At 37.6% G+C, this 13117-nt stretch overlaps 1 protein-coding gene across 2 annotated transcripts in view; it reads right to left on the bottom strand.

Moving 5' to 3' along the window:
• The window catches only part of GRL (transcription activator), a 268919-nt gene extending 266106 nt beyond the window's left edge, over window positions 1–2813 (bottom strand). The window contains exon 1 of one of the 2 annotated variants that reach the window (XM_089828816.1): window positions 2633–2813. The gene's annotated coding sequence lies outside the window, so the exon portion shown is untranslated. The remainder of the gene's footprint in view (window positions 1–2632) is intronic. The other variant, XM_089828825.1, reaches the window with a different exon arrangement.
• Window positions 2814–13117: the final 10304 nt, after the last annotated feature.

Raw genomic sequence — 13117 nt, 5'->3', positions numbered from 1 at the left:
GGGTTGCATTGGGCTTCATTAAAATTAATTATTTCTACAAGGTATTCTATAGGCTGTAAGGGTGAACAGGCTAATCATTTTCAGATTTGCCTGGACGGCATATTTCATAGGGTGTATATGCTGCTTTAACAATTTGGGGTCTTTCTTTCTAGTTGCACCATTGAAAACACAGCAGAAGGGCAAACTTTGATCATATTTCAGATAATCATCACATTGCAGGCAAGCCGTAGGCTTTCTTGGAATGCTTTAATTCCTGAGTTCTTCAGTGCAGTTAGTGTATGATTTTGTGTACATTAATATTAGCATACAGGTTATATTGGAGGGTGTTTGGGGTGTTGCTCATCAAACCCTAGGCATGCAATCAAAGGGTTTGATTTGCTAGATTCTTTCCAAATTACCATTGTAATTGCTGTTGTTTGAAGACAGTTTAAATCAGAAATAAATTGTGATATTGCTATCAGGATTTAACTATGTAGTTTTTGAGCCAAACTCACTGACCCAAGTTTCATGAGTTGTGATTCACGCACTCCATCTCTCATGAGAATAAATGGTACTCATGGATCTAGGTGATGCTCACAAAGGTGAAGCACAGGGACTTCCCCAAAGGTCGCCCATCCCAGTACTACTCCAGCTTGAATGCGCTTACGGAGTTTCCTCCATGGTTAAACCCACTCTGCTTGCAACCCCATTTGCAAAACCTTCACCAAGTGTTGTGCCTTATGAACCATTCATTAGAAAGCCCCTTAGATCAGAATTCTGAAAATATTGATAGATGTTAATCACCTGGAGATGGTAAGTTAAAGTTGTTGATTAATGCTAGAAATTTTTTGTGTATTGAGGAATTTTATTCTTGTTAGTAAATAATTCCCTTTCATTCAAGCTTGTATTTCAATCAAAAAAATCAGAAAACAAACAAAGAAATCAGAACATTGTGAGAACTCAAAAACCTTGAAAACTCAGTCAAATATTCCTCAACAAATTTGAAAATTACAAAAGGGGTTGGGATATTACATTTACCAGACATGATAGCTATTTCAACGGCTATCGAAGATATCTTTTTATGCTCAATGTGATCATCCTTTGATATCCTTAAGGCCCTGGTGGTTAAAGTGTCAAGGGCTCTGCCTTTTCGTGAATGTAAATGGTTGGAATCATCCTGCAAAGCTACATCTGAAGACCTCTATGTATCTTTTCTATATACCTCTGGGCTAGTGAACCATTACATCTTGCAATGAATGCAATGGGCAAAGGTAGACAACTATTCTCTTTGGTTTCTATAGTAAAATCTTATTGGCCCTAACAAGCGATTGAGCTGTTCATAGAAACTGTCTATCTTGTATCTTCCAATAATCAATTGCTAATACTTACTATTAATATCAAACATCTGAGCCACCATTTCCCATAATATCCATTTCTAACAATTTCAAAATCTAGTCCTACTACTGCACTACGATATTATTATGATCTCTTTAAGACATTTTTGAGTTACACGAATTAATCTCAGAATAAGCCAGGCTTTGACTCCAACTTGCGATTCTATGATGCAGTTACCCCATTTGATACCCACAATAAATCACACGTGCACCCTATGCTGACTCGTAAATTTCTCCCAGAGACAAGGCACAGTTATAGTTTGTTGATAAATCAGTTTTTACTACTACCGATCATGAAAAGGAGTCTGATGCTATTTGATATGCGTTCATATAAGGCCCTGCTGATTTTGGACAGTCACTGCCCTTTAATTAGCAAGAAATAGACTTCATGCGATTTATAATCCTGTATATCCAGTGATCAATTTCTTTATTTTTCTAGACCTGGTGCTGTTAGTTTCTCCCTCCGTCGTACTCGGAAGCTCCGCAGAGACTCACATCTACTACGAAAGATAATACAAATTCACTAAGTAAATGAACATTCGCTGAACATGCCAACTCAACCTTGGGATACATTCGTTTAGTTCTCCTCGTAGATGAAAATCAATAGCGCCTCAAATGTGCTATCAGCTTTCTCCTACAGCAGACGCACCCCATTAAACTATTCAGATGTAATTATTTCTGTAAGTTGCCATTGTTCCAAAGTCTCTTACTCGTTGCGTCGCTAGGAAGGCCAACAACTACATTGAGAAGGAGGAATTCTTCCATAATTTCTTAAAACGTCGTGGAACTGCAAAATTGCTCATAAATTTCGTTAAACTGCTAGCATTATGGAGAAAGCGAAACCCTCCAAGATAGTTATTGTTTCTTAATCTCGTGCATTCCGGCACCAGAAACTACTTCATAATTTTTTGATCGACAACAAGCAGTACATAGAAAGATAAAGCTTCGAAGGATGACATAATAACATCATTGCATAATATCTCAAATTTTAGCGTTGAATTATTTTGCTCAAAAAAGATTTCACCTGAAAAAGCCATGTAAGTATACTACATTAATTTTAAAACGAATTCAATTTTGATCATGCCGAAGTTCAATTGCCCGTGCACCCAAAGACAGGAATTCCTAATTTCATGGAAGGGAAAAAAGCAAAAGCCCAGGCCAGTCCAGGCACAAGCATTCCCACCTAAAACTATTTGACTTAGAGAGTAAATCCCGATTCATATTATTTCATCTACAAGTGCTTGCAAAGTTAAACATACCCGAATCGCATTGTGACATCCAAAATTGCATAAAAAACACGTTCAGCTCAAAAACTGCAATGGCGATTGTAGGGCATTTGGAGATCTGAGAACTCGTAGCAGTTAAAGAGGGGTAATTATACCCGAGTGTCTCTCTCCAAACCCAGCGAGCGGTGAAAAGAAATGGCGAATTAAGTGTACTAATGTATGTCCCTGTCTGCTCGCTATTTTTTATTACGATGGTTATGATTATATTATTATTATTATTATTACGTATTCGCTTTAGTGTCGCTTGGATTATACTTAAAACTGCCGGTGAAGTGTTTTATTTCCCTTTCATCTCAAGTTTCGTCAAACGTACACTTACAATGGAATGGACGCGCAACAAAACGCTTTTAATATCTCAAAACTTCAGTTACACTATACACATCTCCTTACACTTAATTCGGAAAAAAAAAAAATTAAATTAAATTAAATTAATCTATATAAAAAATTAATAACTTCCATGTAGTGCTAGGGGAGAGGATCTTATATTTGAACACATTCAAATGGTTGTGATAGGAGTTGTTGACTTAATACCTACACAATTGACTTCATGCCCATTTTTTTAACAACATTGTGTAATCACCTAAAAATGGTCATCTAGACTATTAGCCCCCTTTTCAACATTTTGGCTAAATTAATTTAATCACTTACCTAAGCCAAATTACTAATAATCAATTTATTTGATTATAACCTATAGTTTGACTATGCTATCCTAAGTTCATTATTTGATTAAAAGAACATGTCCTCTTTTAATTAAATAAAAGACCCCATTCTTCTAACCCACTTAAAGTGCACACATAAAGTCCTTTTTCTATTTTGCAATTAAAAGAAAAGGCTTTGTGACTTTTGTCTTATATGACAAGTCAACTTATATTCTATTGGTTGACTTATGTGTGCACATGGATCACTCCTCTTTTTGAATTCCATCGTTGATCATCCACCATCTTCATCTTGATCTCTACCATCCATACATCTTTAAAAGGGAGAGAGCTTTCCCCCTCAATCCATCCATAATTTGAATGTTGTTATGCTGCAGGTTTTCTAACAGGTTTCTTTGGAGTTTTGTGGAGAACTTATATTTCTTGTCTACATTCTCTCATCCATTGCATCATGGCATTCTAGCTTAGCTTAGCTTTCATTTTTACATGTAGCTTAATCTCACATAGCTTAATAATGGTATTGTAACACTCTCATACATGTTTTAGCATAGCTCCACTTTGCATCTCATTCTAGCTTAATTTTCATTTGCATTGCATTCTTGAGGAACTCCTTGAGACATTTGCATTCTTGCATCTTGTCTTTGGAACCTCCCATTGCATGGTTTACTAGCAAGAAGAGTATCTCTAAGGCTCATCTGAGAGCCTTCTTATTCTTGAAATATACTCTCTTGCACTCCGTGGATAGGGAGCTCTAAGCTGGCATCCAAGCATTCCTAACTCATGGAATCGTTTGGATAGAAGGGTTTAGAGTGGGACACTTTCGAGTGTACACATTGTATCAATATCCCAGACCACAAATCCGTAAATATAGGATATCCATTTTATATACGGAAGACGGTTTGTGAGGTTCTTCTCTTATCTAACCTTTGTCATTTCATGTTCTTTTGTGTCTTTGTGTTCCTATTATTTTCTCACGAGCAAAAATCTTCTCAAATCTTTCATATATCTTCCTTCAAAATTAAAAAAACATGGAAAACAACAAAACACCTTTCATTTTTATCAGGCAAAATCATGGAAAATAGCAAAACACATTTTATTACTCTAGAGAGAACTCAGATAATAGATTTGGGAAAGAATGGCGAACAAGAACTATCAGGCCTATTAACCCTTCCAACAACATGAGAACGAGGAAAATATATCAGGATGATATGGTAGACACATTGAAGCAAACATCAATTGTTGTAGTGAATAAGGGGATAGAGTCAATCAGTATCATAATGAGTAGGGCTCAAGCGGATGATAGGTCTCAAAGAAACAAATCATAATAGAGGCCTATGTTTGGGATGTTAACTAAAAATGGTTTTCTAATCCCTTTCAACTTTTCTGGGATGCCCTCCGTAGTAGCTTAGACTGTAGTTTGGAAATCAAGTTTCAATATCTAAACTAGGGATATAAGTGTGCAATGGTTTAGCAAGCAAGGTCAAATCCAGGATAATAAATTGATCTCAAGTGAGAAATGTGTGTATGTCAAGGTAAAACAATACAAAAGAATCCTAAGGTGTAGGAAGATTCGTTAATCTAAGCATGTAAGCAAGGGGAAACTAATAGCGATACTTCCAAGGACTATGTTGAAACTTTTAGAAATGGCCAAATAGGAGGAACAGAAGCAAAGTAAGAGAGAGGAGAGTAAAAACACTAAGTCCCTCTCCATGGATAGTGGGGGGAAATCTCATGCGACAGACGTGATAGAAACAGGTGAAAACAGTACCACAAGCACATACAGCCTGACTTCTTACACCTCTAACATTGTGTTCGAATATGTTTGTTAATGAGTTGATGTTCATGAAAGAGAGGATCCAGGGCTTAGAAACAAGAAGTCACACAGAGGATAGTAAGATAAAGGTAGTCATCGAAGACAATATGAAGTTAATACATGAAAAGAAATTGCTCAAAGAAGAAGTTTGAAAATTACAATTCAATAAGGAAAAAGGGGAATATGAGTTGATTATATTAAGTGAGAAATTGAGGAAATAAAAACAACAAGAGGAGGCATAGTAAATCAGGGTGGAAGAGATGACCTGCAAATTAAAGAAACACAATCTATAATGACAAACATGGAATTAAAGGAAAACTAGCTTAGGGAATAAATAGAAGAAGTCAAATCATGGACCCAAGTAGTGAAAGGATCGTTAAACACGCCAATTGACGTCATATAAAAGCAACTAAGGAGGGAGATTCGAGAAGAGAGAGATAGAAGCGATAAGGCAACAAATATCATCATCAAAGGGTTAAAAGACTATCATGAAAAGGAGAACACAAAATATTGAGTAAGAGATTTCCTCATGGACCATTTAGAGTGGCATGGAATAATTCAACAAGCACAAAGAATTGGGAAATGGACAAAAGATAGCATGAACATACATGTAAAGGTCTTTTTGAAGAACACAGAAGACAAGAACATGATACTGAGGAATAAGGGACTCCTCAAAGGTACACACGCGCACGCGCACACACACTCACACACACACACACACACACATATATGTTGATGGAGACCTTATCATTTTTCAACAAGAAGAAAGAAAAGAATGGGAAAAGGTAAAGGAAGAAAGAGAGGATAGAAAGTGGGCATGGCTAAAAAATGATAAGGTCCAAATAAGTGAAAGAACATAACATAACAAATAGGAACTCGAGGGCCCTAGGAATATTTAGACATAATTAGTTGGAATTGTAAAGGTTACCCATGGAGAAGAGGACCTGGTCTAGGGCCCATAGCTAGAGGTAAAGACATTATTTTGCTCATGGAACTCATGAACACGATGGGTGTAGATTGCTAGAATTTGAGGGTTACAAAAAAATTTAGTCTGAAATGAAAGAACAGATAGTGGCAATGGGCACAGTGGAATCACCATTTTGTTTAAAGAGGCTTGGAATAAACACATCAGTATAAAGCGAGAAGATGCACACAAATAGTACATATGGCTAAAAATCACAGAGAAGCATAATGGGATAAGGGCGGCAACTTGATATTTTGTACCGAAGAGTTAAAAAACATATAAGAAGAAGGACCTAGATTGAGATGACCCTTATGCATCGTTGATAAAGGATATCTCCATTTTTAACAATCTTGGAGAAGTATTGGTTATCAGAGACTTCAATGTCAGGACAACAAATAGTCAATCCCTTAATCTGAAAAGAAGAGGCAAGGAAGAAAGTGAACCTCTATGGTTAGAAGAGGAACATGATCAGTTTTGGAAAAGAGCATCAGAGAGAGCGAAGACAATGTCAATCATTACAAGGAAAAATTACTGAGCTTATGTAGCTTATATAATATGGTTATATGCAAGTGTGAAAGGATGGCCAAACTCGGGAGGCATAACTTGCAAAACTTATAACGGGCAAAGTGTTATTGACTATGTTGTTTTCTCTCAAGAACACACCAAAAGAATAAAATAGATGGAAATAAGAGAGTGCCCTTTTGAGCTAAGCTCATATCACAATCTAGTTGTTATAAAATTGGCCTTTTTGAAGGAGCGACAAGGAGAAGAATCACACTTTAAGAAAAAGAAAGGGTCCTCACATGGAAGAATTATAATGAATTGGGAAAAAAGAAAATGTTCAATGATGCTCTTAGAGGTATGATTTGTAGTTTTGAAAAGGAAGATATGCACATAGATTAGAAAAGGGTTAGAAAAGATACCTTAGTCCCTATAATTCTCAGGGGCATTAAAGAAGTGTAAAAGAGTCAAGCCCAAGAAAGAGGCAAAAAAGACCTTCCCAACAAATTTGTGGTTTGATGAAGAATGCAAGTTGGCTAAGAGAAAGTTGAGAAAAAACATGAATAAAGAGAGCAAAAAAGAATACGAGGAGTTGTTAAGGGGTAAAAGAGAGGCTTATGTGAGAGTGAAAAGGTTGGAGCCAATCACCTCAGGCAAGCAAACCCCTAAGAAATTCAGGAAGGAACTGCAACAAAAGAGAAATAGATAGTCAACAATATCACAGCGACCTAGTGGCTTGAATACACAAGGGCTTTATATAAGCGCAAAAAAGACAAGCATAAACCTTCAATAATTGAGGCTACAAATGAGCTCTACTATGGAAGACATCTACCAAGGGATAAAGAATTTGGCAGGGGGGGAGGCCTAAGATATTGATGGGCTACAAGTTGAACATCTAAGGTGGGGCAGTGATATCTTGGCTCCTCATATTTACCACATCTTTAATGGTGTCATTAAGGAGAGGTTTCCTGAAAACTAAACTACTAGCATGGTTATCCCTCTCCATAAAAGCGGTGACATAAATGACCCTTCTAATTATCAAAATATTATGATTAACCCCCTCTTGGGCAAGCTATTTGGTACCATGGTAGAACACAAGATCAACAAGTGGGTTGAATCTAAAGGTATAAGAGCTAAGGGGCGAGCAGGTTTTAGTCAAAAATACTCCACTATTTATCATGGGGTAATGCTAAAATTCTTGGTTGAAAAGATTTGGAACACAAAGGGCAAAGAGGCATTTTGCTACTTTGTTGACTTTAAAAAGGTATTTGACATGGCGTCATGAGATAAGCTCTAGCTTAGAATGGAAGAGCTCAAAATTCCTACTAAACTCAGGGCTACAACACATAGATTATATGAGTAGGTCATAGGTAAAATTAGAACAGTGTAAGGGATTTCAAATAGCTTTAGCAGCACTATCGGGGTCAAACAGGGATGCCCTCTATCCCTAACCTTGTTTGGGTTATATATTGACAACTTAGAAGAATTTCTAGACAAAAACAATGGCAATGGGGTTTGACTAGCTACATACGTGATTAAGTTGCTTCTTTATGAAAATGAGCTCATATTGATTGCTAAAATTATGGATGGTTTGAGAGAGCACTTGAAGGCACTTGAGACCTTCTGTCAGGTGGTCAAGATGCAGGTGAACACTAGAAAAACCAAGGTGATGATCTACTCTTTGAAAAGAAATAAGAGGCAGCAAAACACTTTTCTTTTCAATGATGACCCATTAGAGTTGGTGGATGAGTACAAGTACCTTGGGGTTGATTTCAACAACAAGCTTAGTTGGGAAACCTGCAGAACAAAAAGAATTTAAGGAGGATGGAAAGAGCTATACTCCTTACAGAATAGATGCAAGAATGTGGAATTATGGGATTGGAAAACGAAAAAAGTGTTCTTTGGCTTGATAGTTACACCAGTGATCCTTTATGGATGTGAGATTTGGGGTAGCAACATACCGGATCATAAATGGAGATAGGTAAAAAGAATCCAAAAGCATTTAACCATCGGCTCTCTCAAAATTAAAACCATGGTCCCCTATGAGATCCTATTGGCGGAAACAAACATCTTCCCATTAGAGGCATCAATAATGATTCAATTATTATGCTATTTAGAGAAAACTCAATGTATGGAAATTCATCATTGGCCTAAGATAATGGTGGAAGAGAGGTTAGATAGAAGAAAGGACACATGGATGAAACAAAATGTTAAATGGATGGAAAAATTGAATATTTGTACACATAAATGTCTCAACAACAATGTTGAGATAAAGAAGTTCATGGACGAAATTTTTTGGAGTTGCACATGGTTAAGACAAAATGGAAGCGAAAATGACTATTATATCAAAGAATTTAACCCAACAGGAGCCCACGAAGAAAAAACATACATAGGAGAAAATATCAAATGGAGAGTTAAGATGCTCAAAGCACAACTTAAGATGAGCTCGCATCATTTGAGATGTGAAACAAGCAAATGGACGATAGCCTAGGAAGAATGGGAGGACAGAATATGTTTTTTTTGTAACACAGGAACAATGGAGATTGAGCGACACTTTCTCATGGAGTACCTGACATACATGGACATCCACTCTAGCTATCAAGACATTCTAGAAAATGACAATTTAGATACTCTTTTTGAGGAAGAGTAGTTGGCTAGGACAACTAGATTAGTGGTCAATATTCACTATCGAAGGGCAGACTTAAAGAAGTGACTCCAAAAGACCTGGTGTTTGGTTTATCTTGTGGGGGTACTTGTCCATTGTCTTGTGGATCCAATAGGATGCTTTAGCCTCACAAATGTTATTAAAATCTTTCATTCATTCAATGATGATTACCCAAAATTGAATGAAATATACCCTTAGTTTTTAAAAGTAACCAATGATGTGATGCCACATTAGCTATACAAGTATGGGCACCCATTATGCATGACCATGGGTCTCACTTTTTATTTGGGGTGTTTTGGAAAACTTGGCAGAAAGCATGTTGATGTGGCATCATAATTGATAATGTGGACTTGAAACCTTAGATATAAGTAGACGATTCATCAAGTAAGCTGTTGTAAAAAAATGGGAGTGATTTGAAATTTCCACATAGGATTTTGATAATGATGGGGACATAACCCAAGAACAAAATGGACACAACAGAAAGGGAAAATTATATTAACTGAGAAAATAAGCTAGTACAACAGTACAGAGAAAATAAACTTCAAAACATGCCCTAAGGGCTTACAATAGCATAAATCTGGAGATAATTTCTCCTTACAGTACCTCCTCTCAAACTCCACTCTAAACTGCCTTTTACAATGCCAGAAATCTCCTTAAATAGACCCCGGAGGGTTAAGGACTAGGAGTACATTCTAGAAAGTGCTAGTAGGCATCCACCGACCAAATAGAAGGTTCCAGAAGTGACGTTAGAAGTCGGTGCAAATCTAGAAGAATCCAGAAATGGTAACCGAACTTTCGAGAGGCATAACTTTTGAACCGTAGCTCCGATTGACGAACCGTTTACATTTTCGAAAAGCTCTCGAAGCACTCTATTGCCTTATGGACCAGCTTTGCTCATCTCCCATTTTTTGGCCCTTTTCAAGGTCATTTAATGCCCCTAACCTGACTTTGAAGCATTCTTAGGAGGTCTCCAAAACCCGAAAAATTGCAATAACTTTCAAACCGTGGGGCCTTTTGACCTGATTCTTTTTTTGAAATGCTCTAAATCACAATTAAATTCATCTGGCCAATTCACACCTTCTAGGTCACCAAAATGATGGCCAAATTGCATGCTCCTATTTTTTCGAGATTTTCAAACACACTGATAGTGGAATTGTGAGAGTTGGAACCTTTATTTGACCCAAATGGGTATCCAAAAATGTAAAGACATGAAACAGAAACTAAGTCTAAGTACATTTTTTTGGGTGACATAGGATTGCCCTTATACCTCTGGATGCTCCTGCATCAGACACCCAGGGTAGATTGAAAAGTGACCCTGTCACTTTATGGATGGTAGAGGAAATCCCAAATGGGAAACCTCAGCTGCTGAAATCCAAGTTGAGTCCTCAATCGGCCATCCTTTCCATTTGACCAAATACTCTTCATACTGCCTGTTTCTGGTACTCCTACCCACACGATGATCTAGAATGTCTTCTATCTCCTCCTCCTTAGAAGCACGAATTGGACATGGCTCTAACACCAGCTCCTCATCTACACCATCATCATGATACTCTGTTAAATCTGCAATGTTGAAAATGGGAGAAATCTTAATACCATCTGGCAGCTCCACTTCATATGCATTTCTTGAGTCATGTTTCTTCAAAATTTTGCAGGATCCAAATTTCTTCATTTTCAGCTTGTTGTAAGTACAGGCTGGAAATCTTTCTTTTCATAAGTGCACCATGACTAGATCCCCTACTTGGAATTTCTTATGTCTTCTCCTTTGATCAGCCCTAGCTTTATATTCTTGATTCATCTTGGTAATGTGTGCTTGAACCTCCTCATGTAGACGCTTGATATGTTCAACAAATTCCTCAGCTTTAGCACTTGTCCTCTCCCCTTGTTCTATCTTCCTCAGCTCTGGTGCAGTCCTTGGGCTACTCCCATATATAATTTGGAATGGTGATTTTCCAGTACTCCTATTTATAGAGTTATTATAAGAAAACTCTGCCTGTGGTAGAATCAAATCCCATCCCTTGGGCTTATCCCCAACTAAACATCTCAGCAAATTGCCCAAACTTCTGTTTACCACTTTTGTTTGACCGTCAGTTTGTGGGTGATGCGTGGAACTGAATTTCAAGTCTGTTCTCAACTTTTTCCACAATGTCCTCCAGAAATACCCCACAAATTTAGTATCTCTGTCAGAAACTATGCTCCTTGGAAGACCATGTAGTCTTACCACCTCTTTGAAAAACAAGTCTGCAATATGGACAGCATCATGAGTTTTGTGGCATGGAATGAAATGTGCGATTTTGGAGAACCTATCAACCACCACGAATATTGAGTCATTACCCCTTTGTGTCCTTGGCAATCCAAGAACAAAATCCATACTTATGTCCTCCCATGGCCTTGATGGAACAGGCAATGGCTGATATAGGCCAGTATTGTGACTAAACCCCTTGGCAACTTGACAAACCTGGCAACTCTGTACAAACTTCTTCACATCCTATGAAATTTGAGGCCAAAAATAATGTTCTCTAAGAATGGCAATGGTCTTATCCCGACCAAAATGTCCTGCCATCCCTCCACTGTGTTTCTCCTTAATCAGATTTTCCCTCATGGAACTCCTTGGAATGCACAATTGACTACCCTTGAACAACATGCCATCCTGAATCAAATAGTCTAACCACTTGGTTCTATCTACAGCAACAGGTTCTTTACAAGCTTTCCATGTTTCAGCAAAATCAGGATCCTCGGGTTACAAATTCTTGAGTTCATCAAACTCAACTACTTCAACCTGCATTACTGTAAGCAGTGACTGTCTCCTACTTAGTGCATCTGCAACCCTGTTAGATTTTCCACTTCTATGCTTCAACACAAATGTATAACTCTGGAAGAATTCTACCCACTTCATATGCCTCTGATTCAATTTACCTTGGCTATTTAGGTACTGTAATGCCTGATGATCAGTATACAAAACAAATTCTTTTGGAAATAAATAATGCCTCCATTTCTTTAAGGCCTGAACTATTGCATAGAACTCTTGATCATAAAAAGAATACTTCTTCTTTGCATCATTCATTTTTTCACTAAAATATGCAACAGGCTTACCTTCTTGGCTTAATACAGCCCCAATAGCGCTACCACTGGCATCACAATCCACTTGGAAAACCTTTCTAAAATCTGGAAGTGCCAACACAGGCTGTTCTGTTACCTTCTTTTTCAGCAATTCAAAACTTCTCGCAGCTGCTGCAATCCATTTGAACTCTTTTCTATCCCCTCTTATTGTATCAGTTAGGGGTGCACATATGCCACTGAAATTCTTAATAAACTTCCTGTAAAAACTAACCAGACCATGAAATGATCTTACCTCAATAGCAGACCTTGGAGTAGGCCATTCCAAGATGGCTTTTACCTTCTCCGAATCCATTTTGAGACCTTCAGGTGATATAACAAACCCCAAATAGACTAACTCCCTTTTTGCAAAGTTACACTTTTTCAGATTAATTAATAGTTTCTCTTCCCTTAGCCTTTCAAGGACACTACGAATATGCAATAAATGTTCTTCCAAAGTCTTGCTGAAAATTAAAATATCATCCAAATAGACAATAACAAATTTTCCCAAGAACTTCTTAAGTACCTCATTCATGAGCCGCATGAAGGTGCTTGGGGCATTCGTCAATCCAAAGGGCATGACTAACCACTCATAAAGACCCTCCTTGGTCTTGAAGGCTGTTTTCCACTCATCTCCTTCTCGAATCCGTATCTGGTGATAACCACTCTTCAGATCTATCTTTGTGAAGTACCGAGCTCCACTCAAGCAGTCCATAATATCATCCATCCTTGGCAAAGGAAACCGGTACTTGATGGTGATCCTATT

This window comes from Cupressus sempervirens, chromosome 1, assembly GCF_028749045.1.
Source record: "Cupressus sempervirens isolate cs-2001-9-10 chromosome 1, ASM2874904v1, whole genome shotgun sequence".
Taxonomy (NCBI): Eukaryota; Viridiplantae; Streptophyta; class Pinopsida; order Cupressales; family Cupressaceae; genus Cupressus; species Cupressus sempervirens.
This window is presented reverse-complemented; position numbering and strand designations above follow the sequence as displayed.